Raw genomic sequence first — 13,487 nt, 5'->3', positions numbered from 1 at the left:
GCGTCTCTCATAATCATCCTTCCTTAGAAATTAACTATATTACTTTTCAGATGTATCCTCATGCCTGCTCCTTTACTTTTGATGCTTGCATGACATGTAACACACAAGTGAAAATATACACCAAAAGACTCTGTCATGGATTTTTTGATCCATCCCCAAAATGTATTCATAGAATAATACAAAACATAATCATATTTACACAATACTCTAAATTAAAAAAAATACTTCAGTACAAATGGCATCACTTTTCATTTGTTATATTGATATTTTCACCTAATGCTTTTATCAACAAGCATAAGTGTCCAACATATATAGTATTTCATAAACTGAAAGAATGCCCAACAAAATTATTTTATTTCATATTGCTGACGGTGCATTATTATCCTCCACATGCGTGGTCATCCAAATACCATGGGCCCTAAGCGGTTGGGGCATGTTCTTCTTCAAACATTAAAAATGTCTGAAAGGTGTGAGTCCTCTGTCTTTATCATATGATTTTTTGACCTTATGTAGGCGTGATTTCATCAAACAGCACTTCAAATATGCTGAGACCAGCAGTCCTGGCAAATAGAATCAACATCATTGGAAGAGCTGGTATTTCTCTTTTTCTCACTAATCCTAACCCTCCTTCCACTTGGGAATTCACGGGATGCAGTGGGTTCAAATATTGCTACCACATTAACCCCTTCTGTGCCGCAGACGTAGTGGTTACGTCCTGCGGCACAGTGCTGCTGTGCCGAGGACGTAACCACTACGTCCTCGGCACACAGCCCAGAGGGAGCGCTCTCGCTCCCTCTGTGTGCTTCCCCCCACCCCCCCAAAGTCAGGGATGGAAGGGGAAGCCCTTCCCCTTCCACCCCCGACCCCCCCACCCCCCCATAATGACATCAGCGCGCGATCGCGCGCTGACTTCATTATGGGGATTTCGCCGCACAGGAAGCCATTTGCTTCCTGTGCGGCGAACGGAGAAGAGGTAAGAATCTCTTCCCGGTGGGTGGGGGGTTTGGGCTAAAGAGGCACCGGGGGAAAGGAAAGGCTTTTCCTTTCCCCCGGTGTCTCTTTGAGCATTCCTGCTGCCCGATCGCATTGTGATCGGGCAGCAGGAATGCCCACTAGACACCAGGGATTTTTTTTTTTTGTTCTTTACTGTTTCTTGTTTGCGGGGAGCGGCCCCTTGGGCAAGGGTCGCTCCCCTTGTGGGGGCAATTTGTTACGGCCATTTCTGCCCCCCTTGGGGGCAGATTGGCCTACTTTTTAGGCGGATCTGCCCCCAAGGGGGGCAGAAACCACTGGATCACCAGGGATTTTTATTTTCTGTGCATTTATGTTGGGGGGGGGGTGCCCCCTTGGGCAAGGGGCGCCCCCCCCAGGGGGCAGAGAACTGTTGGCCTTTTCTGCCCCCCTTGGGGGCAGATCGGCCTATTTTTTTTAGGTCCATCTGCCCCCAAGGGGGGCAGAAGCCACTTAGGCACCAGGGATTGTGTGTGTAGTGAATGGGGGGGCGCCCCCTTGGGCAAGGGTCGCTCCCCTGTGGGGGGCATGTCCTTTAGGGCCATTTCTGCCCCCCTTGAGGGCAGATTGGCTACTTTTTAGCCAGATCTGCCCCCAAGGGGGGCAGAAAACACTAGATCACCAGGGTTTTTTATTTTTATGTGTATTTATGTGGGGGGGGTGCCCCCTTGGGCAAGGGGCGCCCCCCCCAAGGGGGCAGAGAACTGTTGGCCTTTTCTGCCCCCCTTGGGGGCAGATCGGCCTATTTTTTTTAGGTCCATCTGCCCCCAAGGAGGGCAGAAGCCACTTAGGCACCAGGGATTGTGTGTGTAGTGGATGGGGGGGCGCCCCCTTGGGTAAGGGTCGCTCCCCTTTGGGGGGCATGTCTTTTAGGGCCATTTCTGCCCCCCTTGAGGGCAGATCAGCCTATTATTTTTAGGCTGATCTGCCCCCAAGGGGGGCAGAAACCACTAGAACGCCAGGGATGTTTTTTTATGTGTTTATTTTTGTGGGGGGGCGTCCCCTTGGGCACGGGGCGCCCCTCCAAGGGGGGCATTGACCTGTTGGCCATTTCTGCCCCCCCTGGGGGCAGATGGGCCTATTTTTCTAGACCCACCTGCCCCCAAGGGGGGCAGAAGCCACGTAGACACCAGGGATAGTGTGTGTGTGTGTGTGTGTTAGTGGATGGGGGGGGGGCTTGGGCAAGGGTCGCCCCCCACTTTGGGGGCACATGTACCCAGGCCATTTCTGCACCCCTTGGAGACAGATCAGCCTATTATTTTTAGGCTGATCTGCCCCCAAGGGGGGCAGAAACCACTAGAACGCCAGGGATTTTTTTTTATGTGTTTATTTTTGTGTGGGGGCGTCCCCTTGTGCACGGGCGCCCCCCCAAGGGGGGCATTGACCTGTTGGCCATTTCTGCCCCCCCTGGGGGCAGATGGGCCTATTTTTCTAGGCCCACCTGCCCCCAAGGGGGGCAGAAGCCACGTAGACACCAGGGATAGTGTGTGTGTGTGTGTTAGTGGATGGGGGGGGGGCTTGGGCAAGGGTCGCCCCCCACTTTGGGGGCACATGTACCCAGGCCATTTCTGCACCCCTTGGAGACAGATCAGCCTATTATTTTTAGGCTGATCTGCCCCCAAGGGGGGCAGAAACCACTAGAACGCCAGGGATTTTTTTTTATGTGTTTATTTTTGTGTGGGGGCGTCCCCTTGGGCACGGGCGCCCCCCCAAGGGGGGCATTGACCTGTTGGCCATTTCTGCCCCCCCTGGGGGCAGATGGGCCTATTTTTCTAGAACCACCTGCCCCCAAAGGGGGCAGAAGCCACGTAGACACCAGGGATAGTGTGTGTGTGTGTGTGTGTTAGTGGATGGGGGGGGGCTTGGGCAAGGGTCGCCCCCCACTTTGGGGGCACATGTACCCAGGCCATTTCTGCACCCCTTGGAGACAGATCAGCCTATTATTTTTAGGCTGATCTGCCCCCAAGGGGGGCAGAAACCACTAGAACGCCAGGGAATTTTTTTTATGTGTTTATTTTTGTGGGGGGGCGTCCCCTTGGGCACGGGGCGCCCTCCCAAGGGGGGCATTGACCTGTTGGCCATTTCTGCCCCCCCTGGGGGCAGATGGGCCTATTTTTCTAGACCCACCTGCCCCCAAGGGGGGGCAGAAGCCACGTAGACACCAGGGATAGTGTGTGTGTGTGTGTGTGTGTTAGTGGATGGGGGGGGGGCTTGGGCAAGGGTCGCCCCCCACTTTGGGGGCACATGTACCCAGGCCATTTCTGCACCCCTTGGAGACAGATCAGCCTATTATTTTTAGGCTGATCTGCCCCCAAGGGGGGCAGAAACCACTAGAACGCCAGGGATTTTTTTTTATTTGTTTATTTTTGTGGGGTGGGCGTCCCCTTGGTCACGGGGCGCCCCCCCAAGGGGGGCATTGACCTGTTGGCCATTTCTACACCCCCTGGGGGCAGATGGGCCTATTTTCTTAGGCCCACCTGCCCCCAAGGGGGCAGAAGCCACTTAGGCACCAGGGATAGTGTTGTGTGTGTTTTTTTTGTTTGAGGGCTGTCCCCTTTGGCAAGGGTCGCTCTCCATGGGGACACAGTACTAAAGGTATTTTTTGGCTTCCTTGGGGCAGACAGGCCTATTTTTCTAGTAGGCCCATCTGCCCCTATGGCAGAATCCACTTAGGCACCAATTTCTAAAATGTTTGATGGTGGGGTGTTTGTCAACTGAAGAAGTCTTTGCATTTGTGATAAAAAATGTTTTCCTCCTTTTTGTTCTAGTTCAAAGCTTTTGCTTTATTTGCTGTGGCTCCTTGCGGTTTTGGCGGTGGTTGACCTGCAGTTTGCACAGTTGCATGTTTTAGGTAAGTAAAAACAATTTACTCCAAAGGAGTATTGTTGCCATGCATGAATGACATGTTTGTAGGGGGTGTACTAAATGCAGGATTGTGTGTGAAATTGTCCTTAGGTTTGTGCACAATGATATTTGTTTTGTCTTATTTCTAATTTGCCTTTCTTTCTTTCTTTTTAGTGGGATATCATTGGTGATTGCTGTGTAGTTGCTGGTGAATCAAGCTTTTTCAGGCAAGTGAGCGGTATAGTTTTTGAGTTTGTAACTCTTACTAACAAAGCTACACTTTGTTACTTGTCTTACACAGTGCTGGTTGTTGGTGGTGAATTTGTCCAGTTAATTTTAGCAGGACAGATCATGGCTAGCCGCAGGATGACCGCTCAGCAGGTGGTTGGTATGCTTTTTGAGTCACAGTCTGATCATGACTATGAGACGGACTCTGCATCTGAGGCAGAGGAGGAAGTCAGAGATTCTGGCAGTGATGTTTCTGTTGGAGGGGAATCTTCTGATGATGAAGCCACACTCAGTGCAGATGAAGGTTCTGTTTTAGAGGAGGACATTGATGTGCCAATAGTGCAGCAACCTGGGGCTGAAAGGTTTCCCGTTAGAAGACCTGATGTCTGGGTTGCCCCAAACATGGAGCAGCCAGAGTTGCCTGCCTTTACTGGTCTCCCGGGGTGTAACGCCAATACAGAGAACTTTATGCCTATCAATTTCTTTGAGTTATTCATGGATGATGTGTTTTTGGAAGAGATTGTTGAGCAGACTAATTTGTATGCGGAGCAGCATTTGAGGGACAACGCTGCTAGACTTAGGCCACACTCTAGAGCTGCCCAGTGGATTCCCACAAATTTGGAGGAGCTAAAAAAGTTTTTGGGTTTGACTTTTTTGATGGGGTTGATAAGGAAGCCGTCACTGGCTTCTTATTGGTCTACTAGTCCCTTGATGGCAACAGCTATATTTCCAGCTACCATGAGTCGTAATCGGTATTTGCTTCTTCTTAGGATGCTGCATTTTGTTGACAATGCATTAGCCTTGCCACGAGATCACCCAGATTCTGACCGTCTTTTTAAGATTAGGCCTGTCCTTGATCATTTTGTAGATCGGTTTTCGGAGGTCTATGTTCCAGGCAAAGAGATAAGTGTGGACGAGTCTTTGGTCCTCTTCAAGGGTCGTTTGGTTTTTAGGCAGTACATTCCTAGCAAAAGGGCACGATATGGAATTAAATTGTATATGCTGTCTGAAAGTAGGACAGGATATGTGTATAGTTTCCGTGTGTACACTGGTAGGGATTCCAATATTGACCCCCCTGGTTGTCCTCCCACTTTTGGAGTTACTGAGAAAATAGTGTGGGATCTTGGTAGACGACTGTTCAACAAAGGTCACCATTTGTATGTAGATAACTTCTACACTGGTGTGCAGTTGTTCAAGGAATTGTTTAGAGTGGACACAGTTGCTTGTGGCACAATCCGTTCTAACCGGAAAGGCTATCCAAGGGAGCTTGTCTGTAAAAAACTTGAGAGGGGACAGTGCTGTGCCTTGCGGAACGAGGAGCTGCTAGCTTTGAAATTTTCAGACAAGAGGGATGTCTACATGCTAAGTACCATCCATGATGAGAGTACTTCCCCTGTGACTGTTTGGGGCCAGGTTGCTGAAGTGCGCAAACCTGTGTGCATTTTAGATTATAATAAGCACATGGGAGGTGTAGATAGAGTTGACCAGAGGTTGGAACCTTATACTGCTATTCGTAAGTCTTATGTTTGGTATAAGAAGTTAGCACTTCACCTCTTCCACTTAGCAACCTTCAATGCTTTTATTGAGTTTAGGGATAGGTCTCCAGACTCAAAGATGACATTTGTGAAATTTCAGGAGTCAGTGATAGAGAGCCTTATTGTGGTGGAACAGGCCAGAGTTCCTAGAGAAGCAGTGGTGGAGGATGTGGCTAGATTGAAAGATCGCCACTTTGCTGAGCACATTCCTCCCACACCCAAAAAAGACTTTCCAGCTAAGAAATGTAGAGTGTGTTTTCAAAGAGGTATCCGGAGGGAGTCTCGAATGTACTGCCCAGATTGTCCTTCAAAGCCTGGGCTGTGTGTCGGTGCTTGTTTTAAGAATTACCACACCCAGAAGAAGTTCTGGGAACAACCATGAGTGTAAACTTATGTCTGTTTTGTATTTTCATGTGTTTAGTTTCATGGTTAGCATTTCTGTCATGTTGTTAGTTAGAGCTTTTGTGTTTGTTGTTTTGTAATTCTTTCTACTTAGTTAGGGGTTCCTCTGTTTAAAAAAAAAAAAAAAATATGATGCCATTGTGTGTGGAGTGGGGCTTGGCTGAGACTGTACATATTGACTTGATGTTGGCTACTGCAACACACTGCCAGCCAAACACCAGTCCACACACTCCCATCAGCTGGTGTGATTGTTGTATCAGGCATGTGGGCGTATGTAAGTGATGGGCCCTTGAGTGGCGCTGTCTGTCGATGTGAGTGTTGTAATGTGCTGGGCCCGTGGCTGGCGGTGTGAATGGCCTTGTGTGTGTCATGTATGAAAGTTGTGTGAATGGACTGTAAAGCGGTTGGTGCCTTGTCGCGGCTTTACAGCTCACGAGCTGTGAGTCATTGGTTCAGTTTTTTGCCTTTCAGTTACTAACAGTGCTTTTCATTTTTGTGAAAGCTCTTGTTAGTAAAATTTGATCCACTGAACCATCACTCACCCTCGTGCCAAATCCAACCAGTATGTGTGGTAAAAATGACCAAACCTGCTCCGCTGTAATCAGGCGTCGCAGCACACCTATGACACGCTAGGTGCCTCAGGTGGGACCCCGATGATGAAGCATGCCACCAACTTGGTTGGTGGGTGAGGGGTCTTTTTCACATAACCTAAGTGTGTTTCTTTTCAAAATTTTAGTGTTTGGCACATCACGGACGTATGTGGGCACATCAAAACGATATATTACAAAACTACCTGTGTTTGGGGGGGGAGAGGGCACCTATGTTTTTGGTCCTGTGTGCGGCCTTCATCTAGGGAAACCTACCAAACCCAGACATTTTTTAAAACTAGACACCCCAAGGAGTCTAGGGAGGAGTGGCTTGCGTGGATCCCCCAACATTTTCTTCCCCAGACTCCTCTGTAAACCTCAAAATGTGCTTAAAAAAAGCATATTTTCCTGACTTTTCTTCGTACGATCACCACTCCAGCACAAAATTCCTACTCCCCAGTGTTCCCCTCAGTCTCCCAAATAAAATGACACCTCACGTATGTGGGTCCCAAAAGCAGAGTCAGTCTAAAGATGTATAAAAGAATATGTCCTTATAAACTCGCAGTACTATCCCCTGTATCTCTACAAGTTTTGGGCCTTATTCTGTTGGAGGCACCTGGCCCACCCACACAACTGAGGTATAATTTTTATCGGGAGACTTGGGGGAACGCTGGGTGGAAGGAAATTTGTGGCTCCACTCAGATTCCAGAACTTTCTGTCACCGAAATGTGTGAAAAATGCGTTTTTTTAGCCAAAATTTGAGGTTTGGAAAGGATTCTGGGTAACAGAACCTGGTCAGAGCCCCTCAAGTCACCCCATCTTGGATTCCCCTAGGTCTCTAGTTTTCAGAAATGCACAGGTTTGGTAGGTTTCCCTAGGTGCTGGCTGAGCTACAGGCCAAAAACTACAGGTAGGCACTGTTTTCAATGAAAAAATGTGATGTGTCCATGCTGCGCTTTGGGGCGTTTCCTGTCGCGGGCGCTAGGCCTACCCACACAAGTGAGGTATCATTTTTATCGGGAGACGTGGGGGAACGCTGGGTGGAAGGAAATTTGTGGCCCCTCTCAGATTCCAGAACTTTCTGCCACAGAAATGTGAGGAACATGTGTTTTTTTAGCCAAATTTTGAGGTTTGCAAAGGATTCTGGGTAACAGAACCTGGTCCGAGCCACACAAATCACCCCATCTTGGATTCCCCTAGGTCTCTAGTTTTCAGAAATGCACAGGTTTGGTAGGTTTCCCTAGGTGGCGGCTGAGCTACAGGCCAAAATCTACAGGTAGGCACTTTGCTAATAACAGCTCTGTTTTCTGTGATGTGTCCACGTCGCGCTTTGGGGTGTTTCCTGTCGCGGGCGCTAGGCCTACCCACACAAGTGAGGTATCATTTTTATCGGGAGACGTGGGGGAACGCTGGGTGGAAGGAAATTTGTGGCTCCTCTCGGATTCCAGAACTTTCTGCCACAGAAATGTGAGGAACATGTGTTTTTGAGCCAATTTTTGAGCTTTGCAAAGGATTCTGGGTAACAGAACCTGGTCCGAGCCCCGCAAGTCACCCCTCCTTGGATTCCCCTAGGTCTCTAGTTTTCAGAAATGCACAGGTTTGGTAGGTTTCCCTAGGTGGCGGCTGAGCTAGAGGCCAAAATCTACAGGTAGGCACTTTGCTAAAAACAGGTCTGTTTTCTGTGATGTGTCCACGTTGCGCTTTGGGGCGTTTCCTGTCGCGGGCGCTAGGCCTACCCACACAAGTGAGGTATCATTTTTATCGGGAGACGTGGGGGAACGCTGGGTGGAAGGAAATTTGTGGCTCCCCCCAGATTCCAGAACTTTCTGCCACAGAAATATGAGGAACATGTGTTTTTTTAGCCAATTTTTGAGATTTGCAAAGGATTCTGGGTAACAGAACCTGGTCCGAGCCCCGCCAGTCACCCCTCCTTGGATTCCCCTAGGTCTCTAGTTTTCAGAAATGCACAGGTTTGGTAGGTTTCCCTAGGTGGCGGCTGAGCTAGAGGCCAAAATCTACAGGTAGGCACTTTGCTAAAAACAGGTCTGTTTTCTGTGATGTGTCCACGTTGCGCTTTGGGGCGTTTCCTGTCGCGGGCGCTAGGCCTACCCACACAAGTGAGGTATCATTTTTATCGGGAGACGTGGGGGAACGCTGGGTGGAAGGACATTTGTGGCTCCTCCCAGATTCCAGAACTTTCTGCCACAGAAATGTGAGGAACATGTGTTTTTTTAGCCAATTTTTGAGCTTTGCAAAGGATTCTGGGTAACAGAACCTGGTCCGAGCCCCGCCAGTCACCCCTCCTTGGATTCCCCTAGGTCTCTAGTTTTCAGAAATGCACAGGTTTGGTAGGTTTCCCTAGGTGGCGGCTGAGCTAGAGGCCAAAATCTACAGGTAGGCACTTTGCTAAAAACAGGTCTGTTTTCTGTGATGTGTCCACGTTGCGCTTTGGGGCGTTTCCTGTCGCGGGCGCTAGGCCTACCCACACAAGTGAGGTATCATTTTTATCGGGAGACGTGGGGGAACGCTGGGTGGAAGGACATTTGTGGCTCCTCTCGGATTCCAGCACTTTCTGCCACAGAAATGTGAGGAACATGTGTTTTTTTAGCCAATTTTTGAGCTTTGCAAAGGATTCTGGGTAACAGAAACTGGTCCGAGCCCCGCCAGTCACCCCTCCTTGGATTCCCCTAGGTCTCTAGTTTTCAGAAATGTACAGGTTTGGTAGGTTTCCCTAGGTGCCGGCTGAGCTAGAGGCCAAAATCTACAGGTAGTCACTTTGCTAAAAACAGGTCTGTTTTCTGTGATGTGTCCACGTTGCGCTTTGGGGCGTTTCCTGTTGCGGGCGCTAGGCCTACCCACACAAGTGAGGTATCATTTTTATCGGGAGACGTGGGGGAACGCTGGGTGGAAGGACATTTGTGGCTCCTCTCAGATTCCAGCACTTTCTGCCACAGAAATGTGAGGAACATGTGTTTTTTTAGCCAATTTTTGAGCTTTGCAAAGGATTCTGGGTAACAGAACCTGGTCCGAGCCCCGCCAGTCACCCCTCCTTGGATTCCCCTAGGTCTCTAGTTTTCAGAAATGTACAGGTTTGGTAGGTTTCCCTAGGTGCCGGCTGAGCTAGAGGCCAAAATCTACAGGTAGTCACTTCGCAAAAAAACACCTCTGTTTTCTTCCAAAATTTTGGTGGTGTCCACGTTGCGCTTTTGGGGCGTTTCCTGTCGCGGGCGCTAGGCCTACCCACGCAAGTGAGGTATCATTTTTATCGGGAGACTTGGGGGAACGCTGGGTGGAAGGAAATTTGTGGCTCCTCCCAGATTCCAGAACTTTCTGCCACAGAAATGTGAGGAACATGTGTTTTTTTAGCCAATTTTTTGAGCTTTGCAAAGGATTCTGGGTAACAGAACCTGGTCCGAGCCCCGCCAGTCACCCCTCCTTGGATTCCCCTAGGTCTCTAGTTTTCAGAAATGCACAGGTTTGGTAGGTTTCCTTAGGTGGCGGCTGAGCTAGAGGCCAAAATCTACAGGTAGGCACTTTGCTAAAAACAGGTCTGTTTTCTGTGATGTGTCCACGTTGCGCTTTGGGGCGTTTCCTGTCGCGGGCGCTAGGCCTACCCACACAAGTGAGGTATCATTTTTATCGGGAGACGTGGGGGAACGCTGGGTGGAAGGACATTTGTGGCTCCTCTCAGATTCCAGCACTTTCTGCCACAGAAATGTGAGGAACATGTGTTTTTTTAGCCAATTTTTGAGCTTTGCAAAGGATTCTGGGTAACAGAACCTGGTCCGAGCCCCGTCAGTCACCCCTCCTTGGATTCCCCTAGGACTCTAGTTTTCAGAAATGTACAGGTTTGGTAGGTTTCCCTAGGTGCCGGCTGAGCTAGAGGCCAAAATCTACAGGTAGTCACTTTGCTAAAAACAGGTCTGTTTTCTGTGATGTGTCCACGTTGCGCTTTGGGGCGTTTCCTGTCGCGGGCGCTAGGCCTACCCACACAAGTGAGGTATCATTTTTATCGGGAGACGTGGGGGAACGCTGGGTGGAAGGACATTTGTGGCTCCTCTCAGATTCCAGCACTTTCTGCCACAGAAATGTGAGGAACATGTGTTTTTTTAGCCAATTTTTGAGCTTTGCAAAGGATTCTGGGTAACAGAACCTGGTCCGAGCCCCGCCAGTCACCCCTCCTTGGATTCCCCTAGGTCTCTAGTTTTCAGAAATGTACAGGTTTGGTAGGTTTCCCTAGGTGCCGGCTGAGCTAGAGGCCAAAATCTACAGGTAGTCACTTCGCAAAAAACACCTCTGTTTTCTTCCAAAATTTTGGTGGTGTCCACGTTGCGCTTTGGGGCGTTTCCTGTCGCGGGCGCTAGGCCTACCCACGCAAGTGAGGTATCATTTTTATCGGGAGACTTGGGGGAACGCTGGGTGGAAGGAAATTTGTGGCTCCTCCCAGATTCCAGAACTTTCTGCCACAGAAATGTGAGGAACATGTGTTTTTTTTAGCCAATTTTTGAGCTTTGCAAAGGATTCTGGGTAACAGAACCTGGTCCGAGCCCCGCCAGTCACCCCTCCTTTTATTCCCCTAGGTCTCTAGTTTTCAGAAATGTACAGGTTTGGTAGGTTTCCCTAGGTGCCGGCTGAGCTAGAGGCCAAAATCTACAGGTAGTCACTTCGCAAAAAACACCTCTGTTTTCTTCCAAAATTTTGGTGGTGTCCACGTTGCGCTTTGGGGCGTTTCCTGTCGCGGGCGCTAGGCCTACCCACGCAAGTGAGGTATCATTTTTATCGGGAGACTTGGGGGAACGCTGGGTGGAAGGAAATTTGTGGCTCCTCCCAGATTCCAGAACTTTCTGCCACAGAAATGTGAGGAACATGTGTTTTTTTAGCCAATTTTTGAGCTTTGCAAAGGATTCTGGGTAACAGAACCTGGTCCGAGCCCCGCCAGTCACCCCTCCTTGGATTCCCCTAGGTCTCTAGTTTTCAGAAATGCACAGGTTTGGTAGGTTTCCTTAGGTGGCGGCTGAGCTAGAGGCCAAAATCTACAGGTAGGCACTTTGCTAAAAACAGGTCTGTTTTCTGTGATGTGTCCATGTTGCGCTTTGGGGCGTTTCCTGTCGCGGGCGCTAGGCCTACCCACACAAGTGAGGTATCATTTTTATCGGGAGACGTGGGGGAACGCTGGGTGGAAGGACATTTGTGGCTCCTCTCAGATTCCAGCACTTTCTGCCACAGAAATGTGAGGAACATGTGTTTTTTTAGCCAATTTTTGAGCTTTGCAAAGGATTCTGGGTAACAGAACCTGGTCCGAGCCCCGCCAGGCACCCCTCCTTGGATTCCCCTAGGACTCTAGTTTTCAGAAATGTACAGGTTTGGTAGGTTTCCCTAGGTGCCGGCTGAGCTAGAGGCCAAAATCTACAGGTAGTCACTTTGCTAAAAACAGGTCTGTTTTCTGTGATGTGTCCACGTTGCGCTTTGGGGCGTTTCCTGTCGCGGGCGCTAGGCCTACCCACACAAGTGAGGTATCATTTTTATCGGGAGACGTGGGGGAACGCTGGGTGGAAGGACATTTGTGGCTCCTCTCAGATTCCAGCACTTTCTGCCACAGAAATGTGAGGAACATGTGTTTTTTTAGCCAATTTTTGAGCTTTGCAAAGGATTCTGGGTAACAGAACCTGGTCCGAGCCCCGCCAGTCGCCCCTCCTTGGATTCCCCTAGGTCTCTAGTTTTCAGAAATGTACAGGTTTGGTAGGTTTCCCTAGGTGCCGGCTGAGCTAGAGGCCAAAATCTACAGGTAGTCACTTCGCAAAAAACACCTCTGTTTTCTTCCAAAATGTTGGTGGTGTCCACGTTGCGCTTTGGGGCGTTTCCTGTCGCGGGCGCTAGGCCTACCCACGCAAGTGAGGTATCATTTTTATCGGGAGACTTGGGGGAACGCTGGGTGGAAGGAAATTTGTGGCTCCTCCCAGATTCCAGAACTTTCTGCCACAGAAATGTGAGGAACATGTGTTTTTTTAGCCAATTTTTGAGCTTTGCAAAGGATTCTGGGTAACAGAACCTGGTCCGAGCCCCGCCAGTCACCCCTCCTTGGATTCCCCTAGGTCTCTAGTTTTCAGAAATGCACAGGTTTGGTAGGTTTCCTTAGGTGGCGGCTGAGCTAGAGGCCAAAATCTACAGGTAGGCACTTTGCTAAAAACAGGTCTGTTTTCTGTGATGTGTCCACGTTGCGCTTTGGGGCGTTTCCTGTCGCGGGCGCTAGGCCTACCCACACAAGTGAGGTATCATTTTTATCGGGAGACGTGGGGGAACGCTGGGTGGAAGGACATTTGTGGCTCCTCTCAGATTCCAGCACTTTCTGCCACAGAAATGTGAGGAACATGTGTTTTTTTAGCCAATTTTTGAGCTTTGCAAAGGATTCTGGGTAACAGAACCTGGTCCGAGCCCCGCCAGTCACCCCTCCTTGGATTCCCCTAGGTCTCTAGTTTTCAGAAATGTACAGGTTTGGTAGGTTTCCCTAGGTGCCGGCTGAGCTAGAGGCCGAAATCTACAGGTAGGCACTTTGCTAAAAACAGGTCTGTTTTCTGTGATGTGTCCACGTTGCGCTTTGGGGCGTTTCCTGTCGCGGGCGCTAGGCCTACCCACACAAGTGAGGTATCATTTTTATCGGGAGACGTGGGGGAACGCTGGGTGGAAGGACATTTGTGGCTCCTCTCAGATTCCAGCACTTTCTGCCACAGAAATGTGAGGAACATGTGTTTTTTTAGCCAATTTTTGAGCTTTGCAAAGGATTCTGGGTAACAGAACCTGGTCCGAGCCCCGCCAGTCACCCCTCCTTGGATTCCCCTAGGTCTCTAGTTTTCAGAAATGTACAGGTTTGGTAGGTTTCCCC

This window comes from Pleurodeles waltl, chromosome 5 (genome assembly GCF_031143425.1).
Source record: "Pleurodeles waltl isolate 20211129_DDA chromosome 5, aPleWal1.hap1.20221129, whole genome shotgun sequence".
Lineage (NCBI taxonomy): Eukaryota > Metazoa > Chordata > Amphibia > Caudata > Salamandridae > Pleurodeles > Pleurodeles waltl.
Note: the sequence above shows the minus strand (reverse complement) of the source record.